Source organism: Platalea leucorodia, assembly GCF_965183815.1.
Source record: "Platalea leucorodia genome assembly, contig: HAP1_HAP1_SCAFFOLD_168, whole genome shotgun sequence".
In the NCBI taxonomy this organism is placed as follows: Eukaryota; Metazoa; Chordata; class Aves; order Pelecaniformes; family Threskiornithidae; genus Platalea; species Platalea leucorodia.
In genome coordinates this window covers 146231-158180 of record NW_028121381.1, presented here as the reverse complement: position 1 = coordinate 158180, position 11950 = coordinate 146231, and positions in this window count along the sequence as shown.

The following is an 11950-nucleotide window of genomic DNA, read 5'->3' as shown; positions in this document are numbered from 1 at the left end:
GGTTCTTCACCCGGTGTGCAAAGAGGTGAGCGATCTATTCCATGTCTGAGTGGAGATGGGTGCTGGGTGGTAGCTCTACCAAGCTGCCTCACGGGGAGCAGTTATATCTTCTGAGCAACGCTCGTCTCTGCTTTCACAGTTATGCTGTCACCCTCGTTCCCATTGGTTCTTGCGATGCCTCATTTCTACTTGAAGTCACAGCGTCCTCCCTTTTTACTGCGCGTGTTCGGTGAGGAAGGGGCTTTGTTGGTAGGGGGCTTCCCTTACCCGAGGGCGTGGTTTTTTATTCTGTTACATAGGATAGTTCACTCCTAGTTCAAGCGATTCTCCTTGGTCTTATCAGCAGTTTTGTTCCCTTTGCGCTTATCCTGCTATTTTCTACTCTTGGCTGTCCTATGGTGCCATCCGTTCCTTCTCCCATCGCCATGTCGTATTAATTATCTACAGAGGTTGAGTAATAGCCTTTGTTTTGTTTCTTGCACGTCTCCAACACACCCACCCCTCCCATGGCTACGAACAGTTTAAGTTGCTCTGTACAAGCCACGTTAGTGGCCGGACACCGAGGGAAAAGGCAGACGGGATCATCACGGGGCTGATCACGCTGTTGCCTGGTGTAGCTGTTCCTCCTGGAAGAGCGAGTGCTCGTCACCATCGGGTTGGGAGGCAAAGTCCTAGAATCATAGAATCATAGAATCATTAAGGTTGGAAAAGACCTTTAAGATCATCGAGTCCAACCGTTAACCTGTCACTGCCACGTCCACCACTAAACCACGTCCTTGAGTCCTGCTGAAGGTTGGGGAACAGCTTCTCCTCCCGAAGCCTGGAGTTGACAGCAGCAGGAGGAAGAATCAGTTTTAAAGGTATTAGGAAATTTCTACAGTTCCAAGACGATCAAACTGCATCTCCCCTAACTTCCAACATCTGCCATGCCTAGAGACTCAAGCTGCACCTCCTGGAGCATGAGGACCCCTGGAGCAGCGCAAGCAACCCCCTCTGAAGGCAAGTGACTGATGTGATCGGACAAGTTCCTGCGAGAAATGCCCGTTCCCCTCTACCAGGAGAGAAGTTGTGGGCATCCAGAGTTAGGTGAGACGTCCCCTTACGGTGTAGCTCAGATGACTCTCCTAGAGTCCGGTGAGACTGCTGACCATGCTGCTCTTCCCTGGCATTGTCCCACCCCTTGCCCAGATCAGCTGATGGGGGGAAGGATCCAAGTTCATCCCGGCGCAGAGCAGGGAGGGTGTCTACCCAGCATGGAGGTTGTCTACCCTGCTCCAGAAAGCCCCAGAAGCAGCTACAGTGGGTGCAGGTCCCAGGAGAGAGCAAGGGGAGTGTGGAGAGGCTAATGGAGGTCTGCAGCCAGCAGGGTTGAACCCAACCTTCTTGCGGCTGCGTCCCCTGACGCTGGTGAGGAAATGGCACCCTTCCGGCTCTTCTGTCATCTTCTTTCCAGTTGCCAGCGGTGACTCTGCGCACGGGGGACCCAGCACAACCCCGCAGCTAAGGCCGCTCAACCATCTAAGTGGTGGAGAACAAGAAGATGCTTTGTGCTTGACACAGGATCGAGAGTCCAGAAGGAAATTTCAGCCTGAAGAGGGGAATATCCCCAAATCAATCCTCACAGCAGGCTACAGCTCACCACGCTCACGTAAAGCAGCCCCTCTTGCTCTTACGGTCCTCGCAGATGTGTTGGAGTAACTCTATTACCTACAAAGTCCTAGTACCAACCATCACAGAGACAAGGGGTTTGGCTGAAGAGGACCGTGGCAGTATTTAAAAGAGGTGTAGAGGTAGCGCTTACAGCCATGGTTTAGTGATGGACTTGGCAGTCTTAGGTTTACAGTTGGACTCGATGATCTTAAGGATCTTTTCCAACCTGAATGATTCTATGATTTTATGATTCTATGCTGTTCTTGGCTTGGCCATTGAGCATCAGCATGGGCCAGGACTGAGTTTACCGTAAATTAGTGACGTTACCGAGTTCTCAGCTGTGCTAGGACAGAAACTCTGAAGGTACATGGGTATTGCTGGGCAAAGAAAAAGGTTTGGTAGATCTCAGACCTGCCCGTTGATTTCTATGTTATTTCTTGAGGGAGATAGAGAGAAAGCAAGAATTTAAGCCTGATGTAGGTGCTGTTTCCTCCATGGGAAGCCGAGCCGCTGGTTAAAACGCTGTGTTCTTCTCCCACTTCTGCACTGTCTTCCACTTACCCAGTCCCACCAGATTGACCATTTCTTTTGCCACGTGCCCCCCCAGTCCAGCTGGCTTGTGCTGGTGGCGAGATGGTTGCCACCGTCGTCGATGTCCTTTGCATGACTGCCTTGTTGGGTTGCTTTCTGCTCATCCTTCTCTCCTGCACCTTCATCCTTGGCCGCATCCTGCAGATGCCTTCGGAGGAGGGGAGGCACAACCACCTCCTCCACCTGCGCCTCCCACATCGCCGTAGCAGCGGTGCATTACGGCCGGGCCTCCATAACCTGCCTGCAACGCAAATTGCCCCACACTGTGGCATCAAGTGTTCTCATTGATGTGTCCCATACGGTCTTCACCCCCACCCCTTCCTCAGCCCCATCGTTTTTAATCTGCGAAGCAAAGACTTAAAAAATGCCCTTTGGAAATTCCTGAGGAAAAGCTTCATTGTCAGAAATGAGCATTTTTGGCCAGCATCTAGAACTTTCCCCTAATTCTACTCAAATTGCACCTGCAAGTCGTTAGGAACCTCCTTTCTCTTGACATCAAGGGGAGCCCACGTCACAGGAGGGTCCAACGTCTTCAAAACTTGAGTAAGCCTCATAAAACAATGCTGCAACCATATGGGGCTGTCTCCCAAAAGAGGGACACTGCCTGGAGGACCAGAAGTGTTACAGCCCTCGATTTTATGGTCAACTCCAACCAGGATTTCAGTAAAATTCTCACTTGGCCCAGTATTCACCCTGACATCGTCTGCATCATCATGGACAAAGGGAGGTGACTGATATTCCTGGTGGGAAGTGTTAAATGCAGTTGTCCAGTGGGATTTGGCAGGTGATCCCCTATCAGCTCACAGAGCTTTTCTCACCAACCCTCATTGCTTTCCAGCTGGTATTCATTCACCACAGCAGACAGGTGTCAAAGGCCTAGGCCTGAGCTTAAATGAGGGATGATGGGCGTGGGGTGTGGGTCTCCAGGTGAGGCTGGTGAGGGCCGTTAAGCCCCGCTAGTGTCCTCAGAGCCTTGATGCTACCCAACACAACAATGGCCAAGGGAATGGGCTGGGAAGAATCAGTGAAGGCGGGCATGCGCCGAATTCCTGGCATCCCAGTCCTGTTGCAACCTCCGATGGAGGTGGTGACCCACTGGATTGAAGCATATGAATCAACGGAGGCAAAGAAGCTCAGGAGGAGTCCCTCGGTGAAGAGGGAAGGTGTGAAGTACAGAAGCTCCCCATCCCTGGCATTGCTCTTGGGGGGTCGAGCCCTTCTGATCAAGGTCCAGCCTGTGGAGAGCGTTGAGGACAGCAGCAGCCCCCCCAGCTCACTGGGACTGGGGCCTCTCGGAGCCAGGTTGCTTGGGAATGAGGCTCAAAGTTGGTGGTAAACTCGAAAGCTGAACCCTCACCCTGCCTGCAGCTGCTCCTGGGTGGAGAGCTGCAGTTTCAGCAGGTGCCCTCCAAGCCCCATCATGCAAGGAGCTTTCTTCCAATCAGGTGGGAACACTGCCAAGCCCACCACTAAGCCATATCCCTAAGCACCACATCTGCCCGTCTTCTAAATCCCCCCAGGGATGGGGACTCAGCCCCTGCCCTGGGCAGCCTGGGCCAGGGCCTGACAGCCCTTTCGGGCAAGAAGTTTTTCCTAATATCCAACCCAAACCTCCCCTGGTGCAGCTTGAAGCCATTCTCTCTTGTCCCGTCGCTTGTTCCTGGGGAGCAGAGACCGACCCCCCCGGCTCCAGCCTCCTTTCAGGCCGTTGCAGAGAGCGATGAGGGCTCCCCTCAGCCTCCTCTTCTCCAGGCTGAGCCCCCCCAGCTCCCCCAGCCGCTCCTCCCCAGCCTTGTGCTCCAGCCCCTGCCCCAGCCTCGCTGCCCTGCTCTGGCCACGCTCCAGCCCCTCCATGGCCGCCTTGGGGTGCGGGGCCCAGCGCTGAGCACAGCATTCGAGGGGCGGCCTCACCAGTGCCCAGCGCAGGGGGACCATCACCTCCCTGCTCCTGCTGGCCACACCGTTCCTGATACAATAGAATGGAGTTGCGAGCAGTCCGGACCCACACAGCATCATCCTGACAGCGAAAGGACCATGCCCTGCCGAGGGTCGCTCCTTCCACCCGCAGCTTCTCTCCACATCGCAGCGGGGAGCTCCCATGGCAGGCTGAGTGCTGATGCTGGCAGGCGGCATAGCCCCTGCCCCAGCACACAGCTCCCTGAGGCGCAGGGACCCTGCTCGGAAGGACAGCCCTGGGCACCCCCGGCTGCACACCCATACGCACGCCCGCAGCCGTCCCGGGGAGAAAGGAGCTGCCTTGCCCTGTCCCTCTGATGATGTCCCAGGGGTTCCAGGGGAACCTGCTGTGAAACAGGCTGAAGTCACCGCTGATGTTCCTTCCCTCAGCTAGGGAGAGATGCTTATTTCCAGCAGCGTCATTTCTCCTATCAGAGGCAGAGCTGGGCATGAGAATCAACTTTTGTTTTCCCAGGATTACGGTAGGAAACCAGGAATGTTACAAGGAGGGACTTAATTTATGCAAACCGAGGGAAGCGATTCAGATGAGTCAAGCGAGGTATCTCATTCTGGGTGTGTGGTCCTGGGCTAGAAGGGACTCTGCTCCCTTCCATGCAGGCCACAAACCTTCAGGAGGTGGGATTACTCCTGCCTCAGCTCAGGTGGGCAAAAAATAGGCACCTGCATGTGAGCTGCTTGTCTCACCTGCCCTGCTAATTAATGGAGAAGGAGGCCAGGTGCGAGCTGTTCACGTGAAACACCCGGTGACATCTGAGGTACCAGAGGTGGTCCAAGACACGTGTCAGTAGCTGCAAGCTCTGATGGAGCAGTTCTTAGAGACAGCATGTGGGGACATCTTCTTGGAGGCTGGTGGGGCATTCCTTTGGCCAAATTAAAGGGTGATTACAAAGAGGACGGAGGCTCTCTCTCCACAAAGAGACCACAGAGAAGAGAAGGGGCAATGGGCACAAGTTGCACCAGGAGAAGTTACAGCACGACATAAGAAAGACATTTTTTGGAATGAGAACAATCATTCAGTGGAACAACATCCCCAGGTCGTGGTTGAGTCCCCAGGACTGCAGGTTTTCAAGACGCTAGCTTGAAAAAGTGAAAGAGTGCTAGCTAATCTCACCTAGAGTCTCTTTGCCACGAAAGGCTGAAGCAGATGCTATGTCAAGGTCCTTTCCAACCTGGGCTGTTCTGTGATTCTAACTGAAATGACAGTAGATGCCCAATTTAATTGGCAACGGAATCTGTTCCTATTGATGATGTTCATGGCAGCCTATATAATAATTCAGGTGACCAAATGTCATGTGCGATAGGAGGAGAAAATCTCTCCCCTTATATTCTCCATCAGCTGTATTTATTTTTTTGACCCTGCTGGCACTTGTCTCACGGACATCCCTACAATGCCAAAACTAATTCATGGCAGCTACACAGTTTTACATACAGAAAATAAGGCAAAAACGCCTGCACGGATGAGCAAGGACTCCCTGGAAAAGCTCAACCACCAAAAGGAAGCATAGAGACGGTGGGAGCAGGGACAGGAAAGCGGGAGGAATAGGGATATGTTGTTCAAGAACAGAGAGGGAGAGATGGGAAAGCCAAAGTCCACGGAGAATTGAATATGGCCAGGGATGTTAAAGGCAAAAAGAAGGGCTTCTGTGAGAACGTGGGTGATAAAAGGAAGGGTAGGGAAACGGTGAGCTTGGTGCTGGACGAGGCAGAGGACACCATGACACAGAACAGAGCAAAGGCTGAGATACCGAATGCTGCCTTCAGCTCAGCCTTTACCAGCAATCCCAAACTCCAGGAATCCTAGGTCCCAGAGAAAGGACTGCTACCAGAAATGCCATGGGAGGAGAGGTCTGGAGTGCAGGGAAAGCAGGACGAAGTGTGGACATTCAGGGTTATGGTGTTGGGACTCGATGATCTTTAAAGTCCCCTCCAACCCAAACCATTCCATGCCTCTGTAAAAAGAGGATGCTCTTCAGCAAAGGCCAAGGAGAAAGGCAAAGGGAGGATAATTCCTTCCTCTACCTTGCTTGAACAAGCAGCTTTGCTTCACTGTCTTTCTCTTCAGCCACGAGTTTTTCTGCCTTTCTGATGCTCTTCACCCGTCCCGCTCCGGGGGAGTGAGCGAGCAGCTGGGTGGGGGGTTTCGCTGCCAGCTGGCATTAACCCACCACGTAATTTGCCTTATTTCTACTTCCACTAAAGGCAGTAAGAGTAAAATGCTCTGAATCAATTTCTTCTTGATGATGGTAAACTTTATTTCTTCAATGTTATTCCTTTCATTCATTCTTCCTCGGCAAGGTAGTTATAATTTCTCAGTGTTATAGTCTGGCATTAAGTTTTTAGAAAAATACTTTTTCATGTTACTAAGTGTTATCCTTTAATTGCAACACCTCTCAGACCATATTGCCCCTAGACCATTTCTGCTCTCTCTCTCTTTTATTCCCATATCCACTGCGTCTGAGGAGCTGTTCAGCACGACTCTCAAATTCCTTATCCTTTTTTTGCCAACACCGGATCCAGGCGAGCATCCAGGTCCCTTCTCAGTGCTCTGGGCAGCTCCGTTAAAAAGCTGTCCCATGATACTCCAGACTGTTTGAACCTTGCTTTGCCTGATCCGTGGATGCCAGAGGAATTACACTACCCGACAGCAGCTGGCTCATTGACCTGCAGACTTCCTTGATTTGCTGACTTGACCTGCTTCTTCACCCTCATTGAAGGGTTTGTAACTGCCAGCAAGGTGTGAACCTTACTGGCTCATCTAATCCTCAATGACAGAAGCTAAACATCCTGGAAGAGCTCCATAAAACTGAGCTGCTCCTTCACACTCCTCCTCGCCTTTCCTGCCACTCTCTTCTGCAGCGCCTCCATCCCTCCTTTGCAGCAAGCCAAGTGAGCAAGCTGTCCCACCATCCAAAAACATCGCAGAGCTGTGAGGCTCCAGCTCCTCCCGTCTGTTCTCCAGCTCCTCCTGCTTCTTCTCCAGCTCCTCCTGCCTCTTCTCCTGCTCCTCCTGCCTGCGCACCTTTGGGCCGCAGCATCTCAGCTGAGGCGCCGGGGCTCAGCACAGGCTCGTTCCAGGCACATACGGTTGCAGGGACCCTGGGCCCGCTCTGCTTCGCACGCTGGGGTGCTCGACAGGTGTTAACATAATAAGGAAATGAGGTGCCCACAGACTGCCCTGAGGTCTCCAAGGCCAGACAAACAACGTTGGGCAGTGACACCTTGTCCAGAGGCATTCAGTGACTCTGCAGAAACCCTGCAGGGCTGTAGGGCATGCAAGACAAACTCCAGGAAGGACAGACTGCTGCAGAGAATGTTTTTGGGGATGGACGGCCTTTGGTCCATCCACACTGTGAATGTTATCATCCTCTTCCTTCTCCGTATCATTAGGCAGGTGAGTAGATGTTCAGAGAGAGGAGAATGGTCAAGGCTGGAGAACAGGAGTACAGGGCTGGGCACGCTGGTGTGACCTGCCTACCAGACCTACCACACCACCAAGGGATGGACAGTGCATCTGTGCCGAGGTGTTGGTGTTGAGGTGATGTCACTCAGGCCCCGGCCCTCTTTGGGAGGATGTGTGTGGGGGGGGGGGTCTGCCCCACACCAGCTCCAGCAGGTCATGGCCTTCCTGGAGGAATTGTATCTGGTTCGTGAGTGGAGTCGTGTTTGGCTCTCGAGGCATCGGGCAAAGCACTGGAGGCTTTCTAAAGCAGCTGAGTAAATGAAAACAAATAAGATGTCCTCAGCGCAGGGTTGCGGCTAAATATTTGCTTTGCAGCAACTCTAGTAAATGTAGTGCACACAGACAGACTTTTCCAGGTACTCCTTACCTCCTTCACCGCGATCAAAAGCAAAGAGAAGAGCGCCAGGATACATCACACTAGAGTGCAGAAAGCACCTAAATCTCCAGGAAAGTCAAACAAGTACAGCAGGGAAAGCTTACTTTGTCACGACGCTGATTGTAAGCCTAATAGGAAGCATGGGAGAGTAATACCCCTAATAGGGGCATGGGAGAGTAATACCTTTTTGCAGCTACATGACAAAATTGCTAGCGCCATAAATTGGTCTGACTGCTTGATTTGCTCACACTTGCCCACAAACGCAAGATATGGCCACCCCGTGGTCGCTACCATTTTTCCCAATTTTTCGGAGATAGATAATGCCTTTAACAATATATCCCTCTCCGAGCACGCAGAGATACCAAAAAGGAATCTCGAATGGCAGATAGATTTAAGCCTACTCTGGAACGAGACTGAAGGAGTACCTTGTGTCCAGAGGTGCTACCTAGAGAACACCACCCAGAATACAGGAGGGAATAGCACAGACAGACATTGTGGAATTTCGAGTTTTGTTGGGGCCTACTCCAGTTGCACTAGTTACATCAAGTATGGAGGTGCAAATATGTGGACTAACAAGCAGACTTGGAAAAACACCAGCAATGTCCCCAAAGGCTGGCCAGCTCCTGTAGGTCAGGGTTGGTATTGGATCTGTGGGAAGTGGGGATATAAGGGATTGCCTTTAGGGTGGAAGGGCCAATGTGCTGTAGGGACCATAGTTCCTAACGTTACGATTGCACAAGACGTAACCAGTTTACGCACGCTTGGCCTATATGAAACCTGTAACCCATCCAATCAAGAGAAAACTGAACCCTTTAATAAAGATGCCAACCAGGTTTCATAGCTTAGCGAGGTGGTTTCTTCCATGGTTAGGAGTTAGTGAATGAGAAAAAACCTTAGATAACATTTCAGCTACAATGGAAATTATCAATAATGCTACAGCTGATGCACTCACGGCTCTACAGAAAGAAATTTCTTCCTTAAGACAAGTAACACTTCAAAACAGGCTAGAGCTGGATTTGCTTTTTCCTAAAGAACGAGGTTTATGTACAGTTCTTGGTGAACATTGCTGTACCTATGTTAACGAAGACAAAAGGATTGATTTCAAATTTGGGAAAAAACCCCAAAATCTTGCATGAAGTGGCCCAAGATAACACATCTTGGGGATTTAGTTACTTAATAAGAAAATTAACATCTTGGTTACCAAACTTGGCATGGTTAAAACAATTGTTTATTATAAAAATTATAGTTGCAATTCTGTCTATGGCTCTGTGTGTAATAATTCGGTGTGCTTGGTGGCATTTCCAGAGCACAAGGGATTCCCACAGCAAATGGAAGAAGAACCAACTTTGACGAAAACTTGAATCTAAAAAATATATTGAGATGATATTAGATAAAGAATCATTATATTAAAATAAACTATAGTAAAAGAATTTACTAAATATATAGAAAAGGGGGGACTGAAAGCGGGCTTTAGAGTGTAACTATAAAAGTTGTAACTATTATAAAAAAACTATTGAAATAAGGAGTCTTGCAGTTTCTCAGAGAAGGACAGTTCCTGATAAGAACAGAAACTTGTCCTAAAAACCAGCTGAAACCGACCCTGCAGTTTGGACAAGAGTCAAGTAGCAACTGAGTCTGTGCAAGAACAAGCGGTTACCAGCGGTGACGAAGAAGAGTCATCAGCCTTCATCCCCACGACCCCCCGCGACCACCACTAGGAGGCACCGCGCAAGCGCAGTTGGGAGGGGTTTATGGAAATGACCTCTGGGGGCTAATTTTAGTACAAAGCGGGGACAGGTAATGCATATGTATAGGCGTATTTGGAAACCTTCTGTATATGTAACGCTTTATTGTATAAATTGAATAAACATACCTATTTACCGCCTTACGGGCTGTGGAGTCTGTTTCCGCACGTCAGTTCGGCGAGCCAGGCAGCGGAGTCTCTGCTCGACTGCGGAGCGGACGCTCCTGGGCGCGCCCCGAGCATCTTCCTCGGAGGAGCCTCCGCTGCCCGCCGCTCACCGCGGGAGCAGACAACAACCTCCTGAAGCCGCGGATTAAACGGTATGTTTTACAAGAAGGGCCAGTAAGTCGTACGCTTGGCCGGGGCTGCTGGTAAACCGCGCAGAGACGTCTGGCGTGCAGCCTAGTCCCCGTAGGGGAGGAGGGTACCCTGGCCGATAGAGCGGCCAAGGAGATTTGCTGATCGATAGAGCGGCTGCTAGCGATCTTGGGGGCAGATCGAGCAAATCTGAGGTTACCACTGCATCCCAGTGTCGGGAGCCAGGACGGACCTGCTAATGACTGTATAAGAAGCAGGAGAAGGGTAAGCGGACCTCTCACAAAAAAGTACTGAAATCTTTGCAGCTGCTGAAGGGATATCAACTGGAGAGATACTTATCTGTTTCATTTGCTCGGGTACTGCATATATTATATATTCATACTGTATGTGTTATATTTTAAAAAATTCGTGCGTATCTGTGTTTGAGACACAGCATCGCTGTGAAATGAGTGCGGAGTCCTGATCCGCGGTTTCGTTGTCCCGCGAGGGAAGCGGTCGGAGACGGACGAAGCGAAAGAAAAAGGTTGAAAGGATGTAAAACTGTAATTCTGTAACCCTCTAAGTGGTAAAGTGTGGACAGTGGAACTGTGTTAAGATACTGCGGGAATACAGGAGAGAACTGGGAACAATAAAATGGGAGAGTCCCAGCAAAGTAAAAAGATACCAAAGAAATCTCCATTAGGTTGTATTTATATCATTGGAAGGACATAGGGAGTCCTCCTGGAGCATATGTGAATAAGAAAACTCTAATTAAGTATTGTAATCAGTGATGGCCGTTGTATAAATTACATGATGAAGTATAATATCTTGCTTCAACTCCTGTTATTTTTAAGGAGGGAGGGAAAATGGGACGAAGCTCTCTATGCGGATTTTCTCACCCTCCGAAATCACCCTGAGTGTCAGGAAGATTGTGGGTTTAATTTTGCTCCCCAAGATCCCATGGTGTTGGCTTGGGAAGAGGAAAATCAGAAAGAGTTAGGGAAGTTGAAGCAATGTTTTTCAGCACGTAGCATTGGACAGAGGTGTTTGAAGGTGAAAGAGAAACCCAGAAAGGCGGAAGAAAAGTGCCTTTCCAGGCGGGTGATGTGGATAAGTGGAAGGATACAGCGAAGAGGTACAGGGAGGACCCAAGTGGGATTGCGAAAAGGTTTGAGTGGATTACTAAGAATTTGGACCTGGATTGGTAAGGTGTGGATCTCATGCTAGATGATATGACTGAAACTGAGAAGAAGCTTGTATCAAAGGCAGCCCGAGCTCATGTAGCCCAAAGGCAGTTAACTGGTCTGCTCTGTATGCTATCAAGCAGGGGCAGAATGAAACACCCTGCTGTGAGAAGATTTATTACTATGGAACCGGAGTCAGAAGCTGCCATACAACAGTTGGGGTATCTGGTTTTGGGAAAATCCACTAATGATATCAGAAAGAAACTTCAGAAACTTAAGGAACCAGATACAAGGAATTTAGAAAGTTGCTAGAGGAAGCGTGGAGAAAATATCGGAATGGGGAGGTGGAGGACAGAAGGAAACAGGGAAAGGAGATAGCGGCTGCGTTAGCTCAGCAAACTTTGTAAAGAATGCAAACAGGAGGAAAAGGGCAAATAGGGAGAGGAATGAACAGAAGAGGAAGGGGTTGTTTGAGATAAAATCATATATGTGCTTATTGTAAAGGGTTCAGACACTGGAAAAAGAATGCCCCCAGCAGACAGGTAATTGGAAGACTACGGCAGAAGTACTAGACAATGATTGACGGGGACCAGGGGAATCCTCCCTAGCGGAACCCTTGGTAAAAGTTCAGCTACGGAAAGAAGAGAAAACTGTAGACTTTTTAATAGACA